Source organism: Aulonocara sp. 'chitande type north' Nkhata Bay, linkage group LG22, assembly GCF_057382095.1.
Source record: "Aulonocara sp. 'chitande type north' Nkhata Bay isolate Kocher_YH1m ecotype deep benthic linkage group LG22, A_spYH_male_GT1.1, whole genome shotgun sequence".
Lineage (NCBI taxonomy): Eukaryota > Metazoa > Chordata > Actinopteri > Cichliformes > Cichlidae > Aulonocara > Aulonocara sp. 'chitande type north' Nkhata Bay.
The window spans coordinates 32,213,943-32,228,914 of NC_141364.1; the positions used below are offsets into that span (position 1 = coordinate 32,213,943).

General features: G+C 40.6%; 1 long non-coding RNA gene across 1 annotated transcript in view; it reads right to left on the reverse strand.

Annotated features, from left to right (window-relative positions):
• Positions 1 to 6,299: 6,299 nt before the first annotated feature.
• The window catches only part of LOC147304485 (uncharacterized), a 37,215-nt gene continuing 28,542 nt past the window's right edge, over positions 6,300 to 14,972 (reverse strand). Inside the window, exons 2-3 of the long non-coding RNA XR_015126891.1 lie at positions 8,073 to 8,245; positions 6,300 to 6,455 (exon numbers count right to left, since the gene is read on the reverse strand). This is a non-coding gene — a long non-coding RNA (uncharacterized LOC147304485). The remainder of the gene's footprint in view (positions 6,456 to 8,072; positions 8,246 to 14,972) is intronic.

A 14,972-nucleotide genomic window follows, 5' to 3' on the forward strand; every position in this document is an offset into this window, starting at 1 on the left:
CATAAACAGCTGTGGGATACTGTTTGTCCCTGATTTGAACAAATCGTGGTAGGATCAGCCTGATATTATTTGTATCCCACTGCAACTTTACTGTATAAAGAGCTAACATCTCCAAAATGTCAGGAGTAGTTAGTCATTACAACAAGTGTTTGTGAACTAAAAATCAAGAATGTGGGATACTGTTTGTCTGTGATTTGAACAGCCCAGCGCGGTGCAGGTGAAACCAAATTTTTTCCCCCTTTTCAAACCGCACCTCCCCTGCACTTTGGGAAGGTCTGATCTAGGATGACCTGTCTTGACTTACTTTGCACGGCAACCAATCAAATGTTAGAGAAGCTGCAGTGGCAGCGTTAACCCCGCCCCCTTAGTTTGATGGGTGAGGCTGACAGATAAAATGATTTCAAGGTGAGACATGAAGGGGGCAATAGTGCCAAAATGAATTAAATAAATACATCACTAAATAATTAATTAAAACTGTCAATAATTATTTAAATGTGTTATTAATTAATTATGTAAATAATTAAATGTGTCAATAATTAATTTAATAAATGTGTTGTAAATATTTATTTAATTCATTATTTCCAATTTTATTTAATTATTGCCACATTTAATTAATTATTTAATTAATTCATTATGTCAGTCCTGACGTTCCATATGTATTCAATTCAATTTTATTTTATTTATATAGCGCCAAATCACAACATAAGTCGCCTCAAGGCGCTTCATAGATACAGAGAAAAACCCAACAATCATATGACCCCCTATGAGCGTGCTTGCTCATAGGGGGTCATATGATTGTTGGCATCATTTGGCAACAGTGGGAAGGAAAAACTCCCTTTTAACAGGAAGAAACCTCCGGCAGAACCAGGCTCAGGGAGGGGCGGCCATCTGCTGCGAGCGGTTGGGGTGAGAGAAGGAAGACAGGATAAAAGACATGCTGTGAAAGAGAGACAGAGATTAATAACAGATATGATTCAATGCAGAGAGGTCTGTTAATACATAGTGAGCGAGAAAGGTGACTGGAAAGGAAAAACTCAATGCATCATGGGAATCTCCCGGCAGCCTATGTCTATTGCAGCATAACTAAGGGAGGATTCAGGGTCACCTGGTCCAGCCCTAACTATATGCTTTAGCAAAAAGGAAAGTTTTAAGCCTAATCTTGAAAGTAGAGATAGTGTCTGTCTCCTGAATCCAAACTGGAAGCTGGTTCCACAGAAGAGGGGCCTGAAAACTGAAGGCTCTCCCTCCCATGCTACTTTTAAATACTCTAGGAACAACAAGTAGGCCTGCAGAGCGAGAGCGAAGTGCTCTAATAGGGTGATATGGTACTACAAGGTCATTAAGATAAGATGGGGCCTGATTATTTAAGACCTTGTATGTGAGGAGCAGGATTTTGAATTCAATTCTGGATTTAACAGGAAGCCAATGAAGGGAAGCCAAAACAGGAGAAATATGCTCTCTCTTTCTAGTCCCTGTCAGTACTCTTGCTGCAGCATTTTGGATTAGCTGAAGGCTTTTCAGTGAGTTTTTTGGACATCCTGATAATAATGAATTACAGTAGTCCAGCCTGGAAGTAATAAATGCATGAACTAGTTTTTCAGCGTCACTCTGAGACAGGATATTTCTCATTTTAGAGATGTTGCGCAAATGGAAGAACGCAGTCTTACATATTTGTTTAATATGTGCATTGAAGGACATGTCCTGGTCAAAAATGACTCCAAGGTTCCTTACAGCGTTACTGGAGGCCAAGGTAATGCAATCCAGAGTAAGAATCTGGTTAGATACCATATTTCTAGGCTTTTCAGGGCCGAGTACAATAACCTCAGTTTTATCTGAATTAAGAAGCAGAAAGTTAGCGGCCATCCAGGTCTTTATGTCTTTAAGTCATTCCTGCAGTTTAACTAATTGGTGTGTGTTATCTGGCTTCATGGACAGATAGAGCTGGGTGTCATCTGCATAGCAGTGAAAATGTATGCTATGTCTTCTAATGATACTGCCTAAGGGAAGCATGTATAATGTAAACAGAATTGGTCCTAGCACTGAACCCTGTGGAACTCCATAATTAACCTCAGTGTGTGAAGAGGACTCTCCATTTACATGAACAAACTGGAGTCTATTAGATAGATATGATACAAACCACTGCAGTGCAGTACCTGTAATACCTACAGCATGTTCTAATCGCTCTAATAGGATATTATGGTCGACAGTATCGAATGCTGCACTAAGGTCTAGCAGGACATGCACAGAGATGAGTCCACTGTCAGAGGCCATAAGAAGATCATTTGTAACCTTCACTAAAGCTGTTTCTGTGCTGTGATGAGCTCTGAAACCTGACTGAAACTCTTCAAATAAACCATTCCTCTGCAGATGATCTGTTAGCTGTTTGACAACTACTCTTTCAAGGATTTTTGATATGAAAGGAAGGTTGGAGATTGGCCTATAATTAGCTAAGACTGCTGGGTCTAGAGATGGCTTTTTGAGTAAAGGTTTAACTACAGCTAGCTTGAAGGCCTGTGGTACATAGCCGATCATTAGAGATAGGTTGATCATATTTAAGATCGAAGAATTAATTAATGGCATGACTTCTTTGAGCAGTTTTGTAGGAATGAGGTCTAAAAGACACGTTGATGGTTTGGAGGAAGTAATTATTGAAGTTAACTCAGAAAGATCAATTGGAGAAAAAGAGTAACTTAACATCGATGGTACTAAGAGTAGCTGTAGATAATATTACATCTGTGGGATGATTATTGGTAATTTTTTCTCTAATGATAAAAATTTTATTTGTGAAGAAGTTCATGAAGTCATTACTAGTTAACGTTAAAGGGATGGTTGGCTCAAAAGAGCTCTGACTTTTTGTCAGCCTGGCTACAGTGCTGAAGAGAAACCTGGGGTTGTTCTTATTTTCTTCAATCAGTGATGAATAGTAAGATGTTCTGGCTTTGCGGAGGGCTTTCTTATAAAGCAGCAAACTATTTCTCCAGGCTAAATGATGATCCTCTAAATTTGTAACACGCCATTTCCTCTCCAGATTACGAGTCATCTGCTTTAGGGTACGTGTTTGAGAATTATACCACGGAGTCAGGTACTTCTGATTAGAGACCTTAGTTTTCACAGGAGCTACAGTATCCAGAGTTGTACGTAGTGAGGAGGTGAAATTATTAACAAGATAATCGACCTCTGTTGGAGTAGCGTTCAGATAGCTGCTCTGCTCTATGTTGGTACAGGGCATTGAAGATGATAACAGTGGGTGGATTATATTCTTAAACTTAGTTACAGCACTTTCAGAAAGACATCTACTTTGATAAAGTCTACTCTCCACCGCTGTGTAATCAATTATTGTAAATGTAAATGTTATCAGGAAATGATCAGACAGGAGAGGGTTTTCAGGAAACACTGTTAAATGTTCAGTTTCTATGCCATATGTTAAAACAAGATCTAGAGTGTGATTAAAGTGGTGGGTGGGTTCTTTTACATTTTGAGAGAAACCGATTGAGTCTAATAACAGATTAAATGCCATGTTGAGGCTGTCATTTTTAGCATCTACATGGATGTTAAAATCACCCACAATAATTATTTTATCTGAGCTCAGAACTAAATTTGATATAAAGTCTGAGAAATCAGACAGAAACTCTGTGTAAGGCCCAGGTGGACGATAGATGATAACAAGTAAGACTGGTTTCTGAGTTTTACAGCTGGGGTGGACGAGGCTAAGCATCAGGCTTTCAAATGAATTAAAAGTCTGTCTTGGTCTTTCATTAATTAATAGGCTGGTGTGAAAAATTGCTGCCACACCGCCCCCTCGGCCTGTGCTTCGAGATTTCTGGTAGTTAGAATGACTCGGGCGTGTTGATTCATTTAAACTAACATAATCATCCTGCTGCAACCAGGTTTCTGTAAGGCAGAGTAAATCGATTTGTTGATCAATTATTAAGTCATGTACTAACAGAGACTTGGAGGAGAGAGACCTAATATTTAATAATCCAGATTTCACTGTTTTACTCTTTGGTTCAGATGTGGATACTTTATTGTTCTTTCTTTGTAATTGTTTATGTTTAAGTTGTTTGTTGCTGGTTTTTAGTTTTTTTTTGTCTGTTTGGGAGCTGACACAGTCTCTATGGAGATGGGTTTTTGGGGGGGTAGCAGGAGGAGAGAAGCTGCAGAGAGGCGTGTAAGACTGCAACTCTGCTTCCTGGTCCCAACTCTGGATAGTCATATTTTGGGGGGTTTAATAAATTTGTCCATATTTCTAGAAATGAGAGCTGCTCCATACAAAGTGAGATGGATGCCGTCTCTCCTAACAAGACCAGGTTTCCTCCAGAAGGTTTGCCAATTATCTATGAAGCCCACATCGTTTCTGGGACATCACTCAGACAGCCAGCAATTTAAAGAGAACATGCAGCTAAACATGTCACTCCTAGTCTGATTGGGGAGGGGACCAGAGAAAACTACAGAGTCCGACATTGTTTTGGCAAAGTTGCACACCGATTCAATATTGATTTTAGTGACCTCCGATTGGCGTAACCGGGTGTCATTACTGCCGACGTGAATTATGATCTTACTGAATTTACGTTTACCCTTAGCCAGCAGTTTTAAGTTTCCTTCAATGTCGCCTGCTCTGGCCCCTGGAAGACAATTGACTATGGTTGCCGGTGTCTCTAGCTTCACATGTCTGAGAACAGAATCACCAATTACCAGAGTTTGGCCCCCGGCGGGTGTGTCGCCGAGTGGGGAAAAACGGTTAGACACATGAACGGGTTGGTGGTGTACCTGGGGCTTCTGTTTAGGACTATGCTTCCTCCTCACCGTGACCCAGCCGCCCTCTTTCCCCAGCTGCTTGGGGTCTGCCGGGGAACAGCTAGCGGGGCCTACGCTATCTTCGGCTGCACCAGCTACAGGGGCCTGGCTAGCTATGGGTGAATGAAGGGTGCGAAGCCAAGTCTCCAATTCAGTAATCCTGGCCTCCAGAGCTGCAAATATGCTACATTTGTTACAGATATCATTACTGCTAAAGGAGGCCGAGGAGTAACTAAACATCTGACACAATGAGCAAGAAAGTGCAGGAGGGACAGGTGAAGTAGCCATGGTGCTAACAAGTCGGCTATGAGCTAAGCTAAGCTAAGCTAGCGAAACAGTACAGAGACAGTGAGTGAATACTTTGGCTATAAATTAGGTAGTGAGTACACAGAAAGTGTGCTTCGAATGAAGCACGTGAAGATTATACTATGAAAAAGAATGTATTTAAAAGTTGTTAATTAAATTGCTAAGCAAATAAGCTACTCAGAAACACCACTGTGTTTGAGCAGGAACAGGAAGTGATACTCTACCGCAGAGCGAGCGAACACCTAGTGACAGCGCCACCAATGGTGGCTAGCTACCACCAGTGGTAGTTAGCCACCACGTAGCACATCCTAATATAAATGGTAAATGGCCTGCATTTGTATAGCGCTTTTCTAGTCCCTAAGGACCCCAAAGCACTTCACACTACATTCAGTCATTCACCCATCCATTCACACACTGGCGATGGCAAGCTACATTGTAGCCACAGCTGCCCTGGGGCGCACTGACAGAGGCGAGGCTGCCGGACACTGGCGCCACCGGGCCCTCTGACCACCACCAGTAGGCAAACGTGGGGTTAGTATCTTGCCCAAGGATATTTGGTATGCAGCCAGGAGGCAGCCTGGGATCGAACCACCGACCTTCTGATTAGTGGCTGACCTGCTCTGCCACCTGAGCTAGCCCAACTTCAGTACCCTACAAACGTCAGTGCTGTTTGGTTTTCTGTCTTCATTTTTGTCTGAAGACTGGATAGTGCCTGTGGTGACTAACCGTCATGTTCAAAGAGATGTGCAATTTGCAAATCGCTCACTGTGTTAACTGACTAATTGGAATACATTAATTCAGTTTAGTTTTTTTTTTTTGTATAACACCAAATCACAACAAGAAACAGTTCAAGGCTTTTTATTAAGACCCTATAGTAACAGAGAGAAAACCCCAACAATCACATGACCAATTATGAAAAGCACTTAGTGACAGTGGGAAGAAAAAACTTTCTTTTAACAGAAGGAAGCAGAATTAGGATCAGGAAAGAGCAGCCATCTGCTCCGGCCAGTTTCTATACAAATATAGGTTGATATTTAGTGGACTGGCTCACCTAAAGTACATGGAGTCTGCACAGAATATAGATAAGATGTTACTTTCTTGTCAGTCAGGTCATTTGGATAGTGCATTAGGTTGTTAGTTTAGATTACCATAAGTTTTGTAAGTAGAAGGACAAATAAGATCAATGCTCAGCCTTTGAAACCAGATTTATTTTGTGGTCCTGGGAGATCTGTTATTGGAGGACAATAACACATTACACTGGAAATCCTGCATTAGAAATTGGGGCCAAGATGTTTTGAAAACCTGGTCAGAAGTTTTCCAACCTTCAAATGCAATGAAAAAACGCTGAGGTATTCCTGTAAACAAAAGGAGAATAGCTTTAAGAAAAACAGACTTGCTCTTTTAAGAAAATACTTGTGGCAGGAAAAAAAATGTTCACACAGAATGACAGTAATTGCTATTTGTTATTTTCGTCTCTGCTGACAGTGAAACATGTAAACATGTCTTGTCTCTTTCCTGCAATAAGTAAAATATTGTTTTTTGAATTTCCTCTTCCCAGCACTTCATAAAAAATAGACCATGTAAAATTGGCGTCTGTTGAGTTACTTCATTGTTCTGACAGTGACAGGTAGACAGGGAGTCATTTTTTTAAAGAGATGTTTGAAAGTGATTTTTTAAAGAATGCATATTTTAAATATCCATATTCTTCTGTTGTAAATGTCTTTTGGCTGTCAGGAATTACTTTCATAGCTCTCTTATTTACGCTGAAATTTTAACTGACAAGCTTTTTTTTTGTTCAGCTGTGGATACATCTTGTGAAACAAAGCAGACATTATTTCGGGCATTTTTATGAAATCATATCTCATTTTCTTTCCTTTAACACACTTTGTTTGAAGTCCCTGACACCTGCAGGAGCAAATAAGTCAAAGATTGCCTTACTGATTATGTTCACATTGAACTGAGATGGTTTGTGGAGGATTTCGTTTCTTTTTTTCCTGGGGCAGATATAAAGCCTTTTTCATTTATCCCCAGGCAAGTTCAGGAGGAAAAGGACAATAGATCTTGCATTTTCTTTGTTTTTCCCTGAGTGTCCTGATAACACACTGCACCAGTACATCCTCTTAGGTGACAGTGTTATCACTGTGTTAGCCGAAGCAATATATAGTAGCAAATAAGAAGAAGAAGAGAAATACTTTCTTTATCCTATTGTTCTAATTATTTAATTAACCTAAAATTCATCCTAATTAATCAACAATTATTTTATTAGTGAATGTTCAGTTGTTTTTATAATAGATGTATATTGATGTTCATGGACAAACCTATTCATAGTCTGACTGTTGACTCTCAAATGGACTGATTAATAGTACTTTGTTTATGCACGAACATCCATCCAGCCGTTTTTTTGTTTTGTTTTTCAGTTATTAGCTTCAGTGTCGCTGGTGGACCAAGACTAACATTTCATGTAGTACCGATTTGTACCACAAGATGGTGAAGAGAGTCAATGTAACCCTCACAGGGTTTTTTTGTTCGCTGTCGCCCCCTGGTGTTGCTTCTAATTTTGTGGCTTCGTTCCTGCACCTCTCAGTTTTTGTAACCTGGTGCATTACGATGTGGCCGCTCTTGCTTGAAGACAAGAGTGTTTTTACCGCCATTTTAATCATCATCCGCTACAGAAGCTTGGATATATCTTTGCTTCCACTTTTGACTTCTTCTAAATCAACGCTTATGTGGCGGTATTGTCTGAGTAGCGACACCTGACATGTGTATTTATTGTGTGAGTGTCACCTTCTCGTGTTTTTCAGGTTTCATGTATTTAGTTCTGCATAGTTAAGGTTTTATCTTAGTTTTCGTCTTGTTAGTTTTGTTTGTCACAAGCCACACCTCGCTTTCTGTTAAGGTCAGACCCACCTCTCGTTTGTCTGTATTTGGGTCCGCACAAAAACTATACTTGAAGTAGTAGTTACAAAAAGTACCTTAAAGGATGTGGCAGCTCTCTGGTGCAGGGGTTGGCATTGTTTGCCATCTTCTGTGGTAAACCCCGGAAAGTAAAGGAGCAGCAGAAAGCACCTTCCTTAAAGTGTGTCCCATCCGTCCATCGCCTTCAGCTCTCAAGTCAGGTCTTGGTGGGAAGTGGGTTAAATTTGCACTATAAAAAACATTAACAAATCCATCAGAAAACCTCTGATTCCTAAATAGAAAGTAAGTTTGTGTAAAAACTTCAAGGTAAAATCTGCCCAAATCCCCCCTGTATTTCCTTGAGAAGCATCCTATCCCCAAGCTTCAAACTCTTAAATTCTGGGTCAGTCCTTGATTAATTCAGCTCCTGTGATGTTATTGCTAGTGCATTAAATACAAAGCAATATGAATTTTCTACCACTCACTTACTGAACCTCATGGATACTGTGGTATGTTTGAGCTGCCCAGCCAAAATGAAACAAAGTTATGGCTGTGATTACACTGACTATAAAATCTTAATATAATCTAGACAAGCTTTGTGTTTCTATATAATTTAACTTTGAGGATTGTTGGTTGCATAGAGGTTGTTAGGTTGTCATATTTAACAACCTAACAACTCTGGATTCAGACTCAAGACACTGTTGATGATTTTAAAAGAGTTATTAAAAGGAGCAAGTGTGAGTCTTGAGACTTTGTTGTGACAGCGGCAACACAACGAGGAGCTTTGGAGGTTTGAGTGACTGAGTCAAGTTTCAGGTTTCAGGTAAGTCCTTCTTCCAAAATTCCAGAGATGAGTGGTGGAGGAGCAGAACAGAACAGGTTAATGTGGCTTGGATGAGGCTGGCAACTCCATTAGTGGACAGAGTAACAGTGATAGTAAATGATTAGCAGAAGGATAAGTAGCAAATAAAAAGGGTCTGATTACCACAATCACAGCAAATAGGCTGGAGGAGACCTGCTACACCACCGAAATTCTCAGGTGTGCAAAGGACAATCCAAGCAGAGCATCTCCGCCCATAGGTGGACCCACAGAGCCCCCTATTCCAACAATAAAAGTCATCAAAGATGCTTTTTCTAAATTAAGAGAGGAACAAAAAGTAAACATAAGCCCTGGAACCTGCAAGGATCATGACATGTAAGATGCTACACTCATAGAAACTAAAGTAATTAAGTAATTGATGTAAATATACAATTAAAATCTTTGTACCTTAGCAGTAAAAACACAGAGAAAACCCACTATGTACAGAGAAAACAAATATTCAAGCTGAGAACATTGCCATGAGGAGATAGTGCTAACGCTGCACGTTTATCTACTCTACTTGAGCACTTAAAGTGCTTTATACAACATGCCTAGCTCACCCATTCACACTCATATTCATAAGAGCACTTTTGTCTATGTTTAAGTGCTTTCTTTCTAACATCCACACACATCTGGAGCAACTCAGCGTTCAGTATCTTGCCCAAGGATACCACAGTCACCAGTAGCGGTTGCACGGGGCAGCATCGTGGTGATGGGCGGCATCACGGGCATCGGCAAAAAAAATAAAATAAAATGCTCGTACTCATGCTGCCCCGATGTCAGCCAGCGCATATTGGGAATGGCATAGGCCCCGATCGGTTTTCTATCGCCCATTTCCTGGGAGTAAGGGTGCCCTTCGTTTGCAGAGAGGAGAGGGCGGGGCGGCGGGGGATTCTCTGACCGGCTGGAGCGGCATCTAAAAACCAACTCGCAAAATAAAACAAAATAAAAACAAAACAACAAACACGAAAACACCAGACATTATGATACAGACTTATAATTTGCACCAATGTTTTTTTGAAATTCTATACACGAAAAGTGAGCGCGAGAGCCCTCGGTGCACCTGCTCGCTGCTGTAGTCAAAGTAAACTTTATTGTCATCTCCGCTACATACAGTCCAGTATATAGAGACACGAGACAATGAGGCAAGTAAACAAACAATATATATAAGAAGAGTAAGAAAATAAATATACACTTTAGGACTAGGGATAAAGGGATCAATAACAATTTAAAATTTACAGTTTGATGATTTAAAGTCTCACACACAACCCGTTGAAAGGGGAGGGGGGCCGCTGCTTCCAAATAGAGCACATTTCATTTATAATGTTGTAAATCCAAGCTCATTATGTATTCATGATTTGAATCCTGGGTTGTGTGAAATCTCAGAAATGCACAATAGACAAAGTGAATCTGTGAACTAAGGTGTAGGTGTGTTAGATCAAACAGGCTAGGACCGCCACTGACAGTCACCCCAAATAGGGAATTAATAAACTACTAATTTGACCATAGCTTTATAAATTATGCACATTCATTTTTTATGTTCGAGATAAGGTGAGAAGTTCAGCCATTCGGGAGGGGCTCAGAGTAGAGCCGCTGCTGCTCCACATCGAAAGGAGCCAGCTGAGGTGGTTCGGGCATCTGACAAGGATGCCTCCTGGGCGCCTCCTGGGTGAGGTGTTCCGGGCATGTCCCACCGGGAGGAGGCCCTGGGGCAGACCCAGGACACGCTGGAGAGATTATATCTCTCGGCTGGCCTGGGAATGCCTTGGTGTTCCCCCGGATAAGCTGGAGGAGGTGGCTGGGGAGAGGGAGGTCTGGGCCTCTCTGCTTAGGCTGCTGCCCTCGCGACCCGGCCTCGGAGAAAGCGGATGAAGATGGATGGATGGATGGATTTTTTATGTTCTTTTTTTATACCAGCTGAAAACCCTGCTCCTTGGGGACATATATGTACCTTTGTGGTGCTTGAGAAAGTTATAATTATAATAGTTATAGTTATAATAATTGTTGAGACAGAAACAGGTTTTTTCTGTACTCTTATTTCAGAGACTGTGGGAATGCAAAGCAAAGAGCTTTGATTGCAGTCGATAACTGTGGTTACGGTTGGGCAGCAAAAGCTCTTAGCACTTTGCGTGTAGTGTTTCAAGCCATTACAGTCTTTTTCTGTTATCATATTAAAAAAAACAGAATGCCATAATCACTGTGAGGTGACATGTGACACTGAGTGGAAAGCAAATGAAAAATGTTATATTTTCTCCATATATTAATCAGCTATGCAAGAATTAAATGTCAAAATGTGTTGGTGGTACACCATGTAAGGGTTTGGCAGGGCTATAGAATGAGGTATGAGATCTCTGGTATTTTCTGGCATTTGGTAAGATCCCCGTTCACATCCACTATCCTGCAGAGGTCAATCCGTAACCAGGCCGGCTTCGGCTAATCCCAGTGTCAGAGTGTTCCACCACTCAAACTCTTTATCTACAGGCTTTGATTACACACACTCTCCATACGCGTGTGATGCAATCTGTGCAGTCTCATGCAGATATAATAATTGCTGACTCCAAGGTCAAACCAGTGTTGACTTCCTCACTATTTTAAAACCACACATTTCCAACTAATTTTGCAAATAATCTCGAAAGCTACCGCCCTGCCATGTATTTTTTTTTTAATTATTATTCATTTGTACCATGGGATGTATGCCATTTGAATTAGTTTTGCATGATTTGACCTTGAAGACATCATCAGAGCACATGCATATACATACACACACATCATCATCATCTTGATCCAAGCCTCACAATGCCATATGGCTGTGAATGATCAAAGATCCTATATTTGACTTTGAGATTTCTCCAGAGGAAAGCAGCGCTGCATTTGAGAGAAATTCACATTAAAATGTCTCCAGCTGAATCTAATTGCTCCCCAGCTCCCCTCATTTCTTTAAGATGGAGCTCCTGCCATGCTGCTCGTGTGTGGGTATGTGAGTGTGGAAAAAAGAGAAAGAAGAAGATGGGGAAAGAGGAGCCCTGAGGAAAATTGGCCCTATGGTATGGTGGATATTAAATCCCTTAATAAAAGGCTGATGCCAAAGGCACACAAGGACTGGGCAGAAGAAATGGAGGGAGAGGAAACAGAAGGAGAAAGAAAAAAATATCCTTCTTTTTTTTTTTTAAGATGACCGTCTGCTATCATCTTGAAGATAAAAAAGTCTAATAAAATAATTAAATATAATCTGGTGCCAGCATCAGACACTGAACTAAAGTCTCTGATGGTGGAATGATTAATTAATTGATTACAGAGTAAACTGCTGCAAAGGAAAGTCAGTGTCTAATGAAAAGGAATGCAGTTATTTATCACACAAGGGGCATCTCAAAGATAATTTTCATCTTCAGAATCATGACAGGGACTGAGAAATGAAGATAATGCATTCAGCGATTTTGCAAAATAAATAATGCCTGCACCTACTTACTGCAAACTTTGGACCAAGTGATGGGGTCCTTTTATAAACCGGGGCACAGGAAAGGCAAAATGTTTTTATGTTGGGATGTGACGCTTTTCAATTTTAGAGGAGCAAAAAACCTCTTCGAAGCTGGTGTTACAGAAGTCTGATCAGTTTTTCGAATCAAATGTTTCGCATCTGTTTTTCACTTTAAACAATGAGACAGCGCAGGTTGTTTTATTTGTTTATTTTTTGTAGGGTTAGTTTAGCTGGAAAAGTCACAGGAGTGTTAAAAAGAAGTTGCAGTATACGATCAATGCGTGTTTGATTATCTTCTTACATTCAGTGCTCATAATTGTCTCTAGAAGGAGTGCACAAGCAAAAACATCTATGGCTCAATCAGTCATCAAACCGAGCAAGTCGATATTTTTAATGACTCCTGTATTACATTACTATGCAGCTACATTTAGCTCGAGATTTAGATCACTTTATGATCAGTTTTGTCTTTAACTGAATGCTTTAAGCACTGGTCGACAGATTTTCATGTTTTTCTAGTTAAGACAACTGTAGTATTTAGCACTCTTAATGTTTCCTCTAGCACCATCAGCAGACCTGAAACTAATAATGAAACCAGCATCAGGTGTTGCCTCTTAATTAGCTGATTTGCACATTGTTAGCTCAACCACGTGGTTAATTAAGTTGCGGACACATGTTAAACATCGCCTGGGCATGTTAGCATGCTGAAGGTATTTATCTCAACGAACCACTGTTTGCAGTGCTATGTTCACAGAGGCACTGTCAGTGAAAGTCGGTCATGTGAAGCAGTTATAGTTTTTTTTTAATTAATTACAGTGTAATTACATCTTCCATCAAATGGATGCATTGTCATAAACTTAAGAGTTAAAAATTAAAAACACTTGGGAGTGGGCTGGTTTGTGAAAGCCGCCATGTTGCCTGTCATTTTGCATATAGTGGCTGAAATGAGCATCACTGCTTCACCTAATCCTGCTTTATGCATGTGGCTAGAGGCTGACCACATATTTGCTACGTCAAAGGCGGAGGAGAAGAGATTTGCTGTGCCTGCATCTTTAGACTCAAGATATGAAGGATGATACCCTTGTTTTGTCATCTGAGAAGGGGTCTCCTTCACCAATGAAGTGAAAACGTGAAGGACAGGGACAATTCAACCGCATCTGGATCAAACGTCATCCTCTTCCTCCTCTCTGCAAGCCTCATCTCCTGAACTGAAGCCAGGGCTCTAACACATGAAATCATGCATAGATATAACTATTTATTCCTGATATTGTCGCAATTATTTATGGTCACCAGATTAAACATGCAACCCTCTCGTCTCCAGACAGCTGAAAACGAGTCAGCTAAGCAACAACATTAGCTGGTTATAAGCTAACATTATGACAGCTAATCTTGAGTGCCCTGAAATTCCCACTTTGCCTCTGATGAACAGTTTTCTGTATGAGAGTTTATTTGCTAAGTTCAATAATGTTAGATCCACTAGTGTGGACGACACACCAACACCAGCTAACAGTGTCAAAAACAGCAGCGCTTATCAACAGAAAAGTTCAGCAATTCCACAACAACTCACCTCAGCATCTGTATTATCAGACGTAAGCTTCATCAAGTCTTATCAGACTCCATTCACAAAGTTTGACAGCCTCTTCCAGAGTAAATAAGCGTGGGCGCTTCTCACCCGGCTTATTAACAGCTGAGTTAAACAGCGGACTGACAGCGTACCCAGATAGAAAAGTGATTCCAGTCTGGAGTCACTTTGTTATCTGGGTACGCTCAGTAAAGATGAAAACCAGAGTTTTAACATAAAATATTTCATTCATATCCATTTTTTATTTCTTATTTATTGCTCTTTGTTTATATTGTTCAAATATGTTAAAATATATTTAACATATTTGAACAACATTAGGAGTACTAAAAAAAATGCTGCCCGGCTGCAACTGCACAGTCAGAATTTAATGATTTGATCTCTCTTTGCTGACTAAAGCAGCCACCAAAGCTATGATTATGCACTTGAATTTGGAGGGATAAGAAAATAGAATTCAGTTAACCACGATCAGCAATTTACTGACATCTAGTGGTGAGATTTTACACACTGTACCACACAGTTTTGAGATCCCTTCCCAGACGCCTTAACGCCCACTCACATCCTGGGCCATCTGATCTCAGGAATTCGCATGATAAGGTGGGGCCAGGTTTCACAATGAACTCACCCGAAACTCTGGCTGATTGGGACCCACACCCAGTTTCACACCTTGGCTCAGGCGATTAGAGGATCATCAGGGGGTCCTTTTGTCCCTCTGTGGGGGGATACTCCCACTAGGTTTATATCTGGGACTCTCCACCATTTGACCTTAGAACTGAAGAAGCTTCTCGGATGAGAGGTGAAACGTCTTCAAGTGACTTAAAGAAGTCCAGACGCTTTTCTTTGCAAGCTCCTTCGACTACACACTGTACCTTTAACTAACAGTGCAGTATGCTGGTCATCACTCACATATCTTTACAGATTAATGGAACCATACAATGCTAATAAGCACAAACCCCGTTTCATGTTGGTTTTCTGTTACAAAGCCCAACTGTTAGACAAAAAAAGTCTATATGTATATAATTATGTGACAAACAGAAAGTCCAAGAGGTCTTTGTGCCATTGTTGGC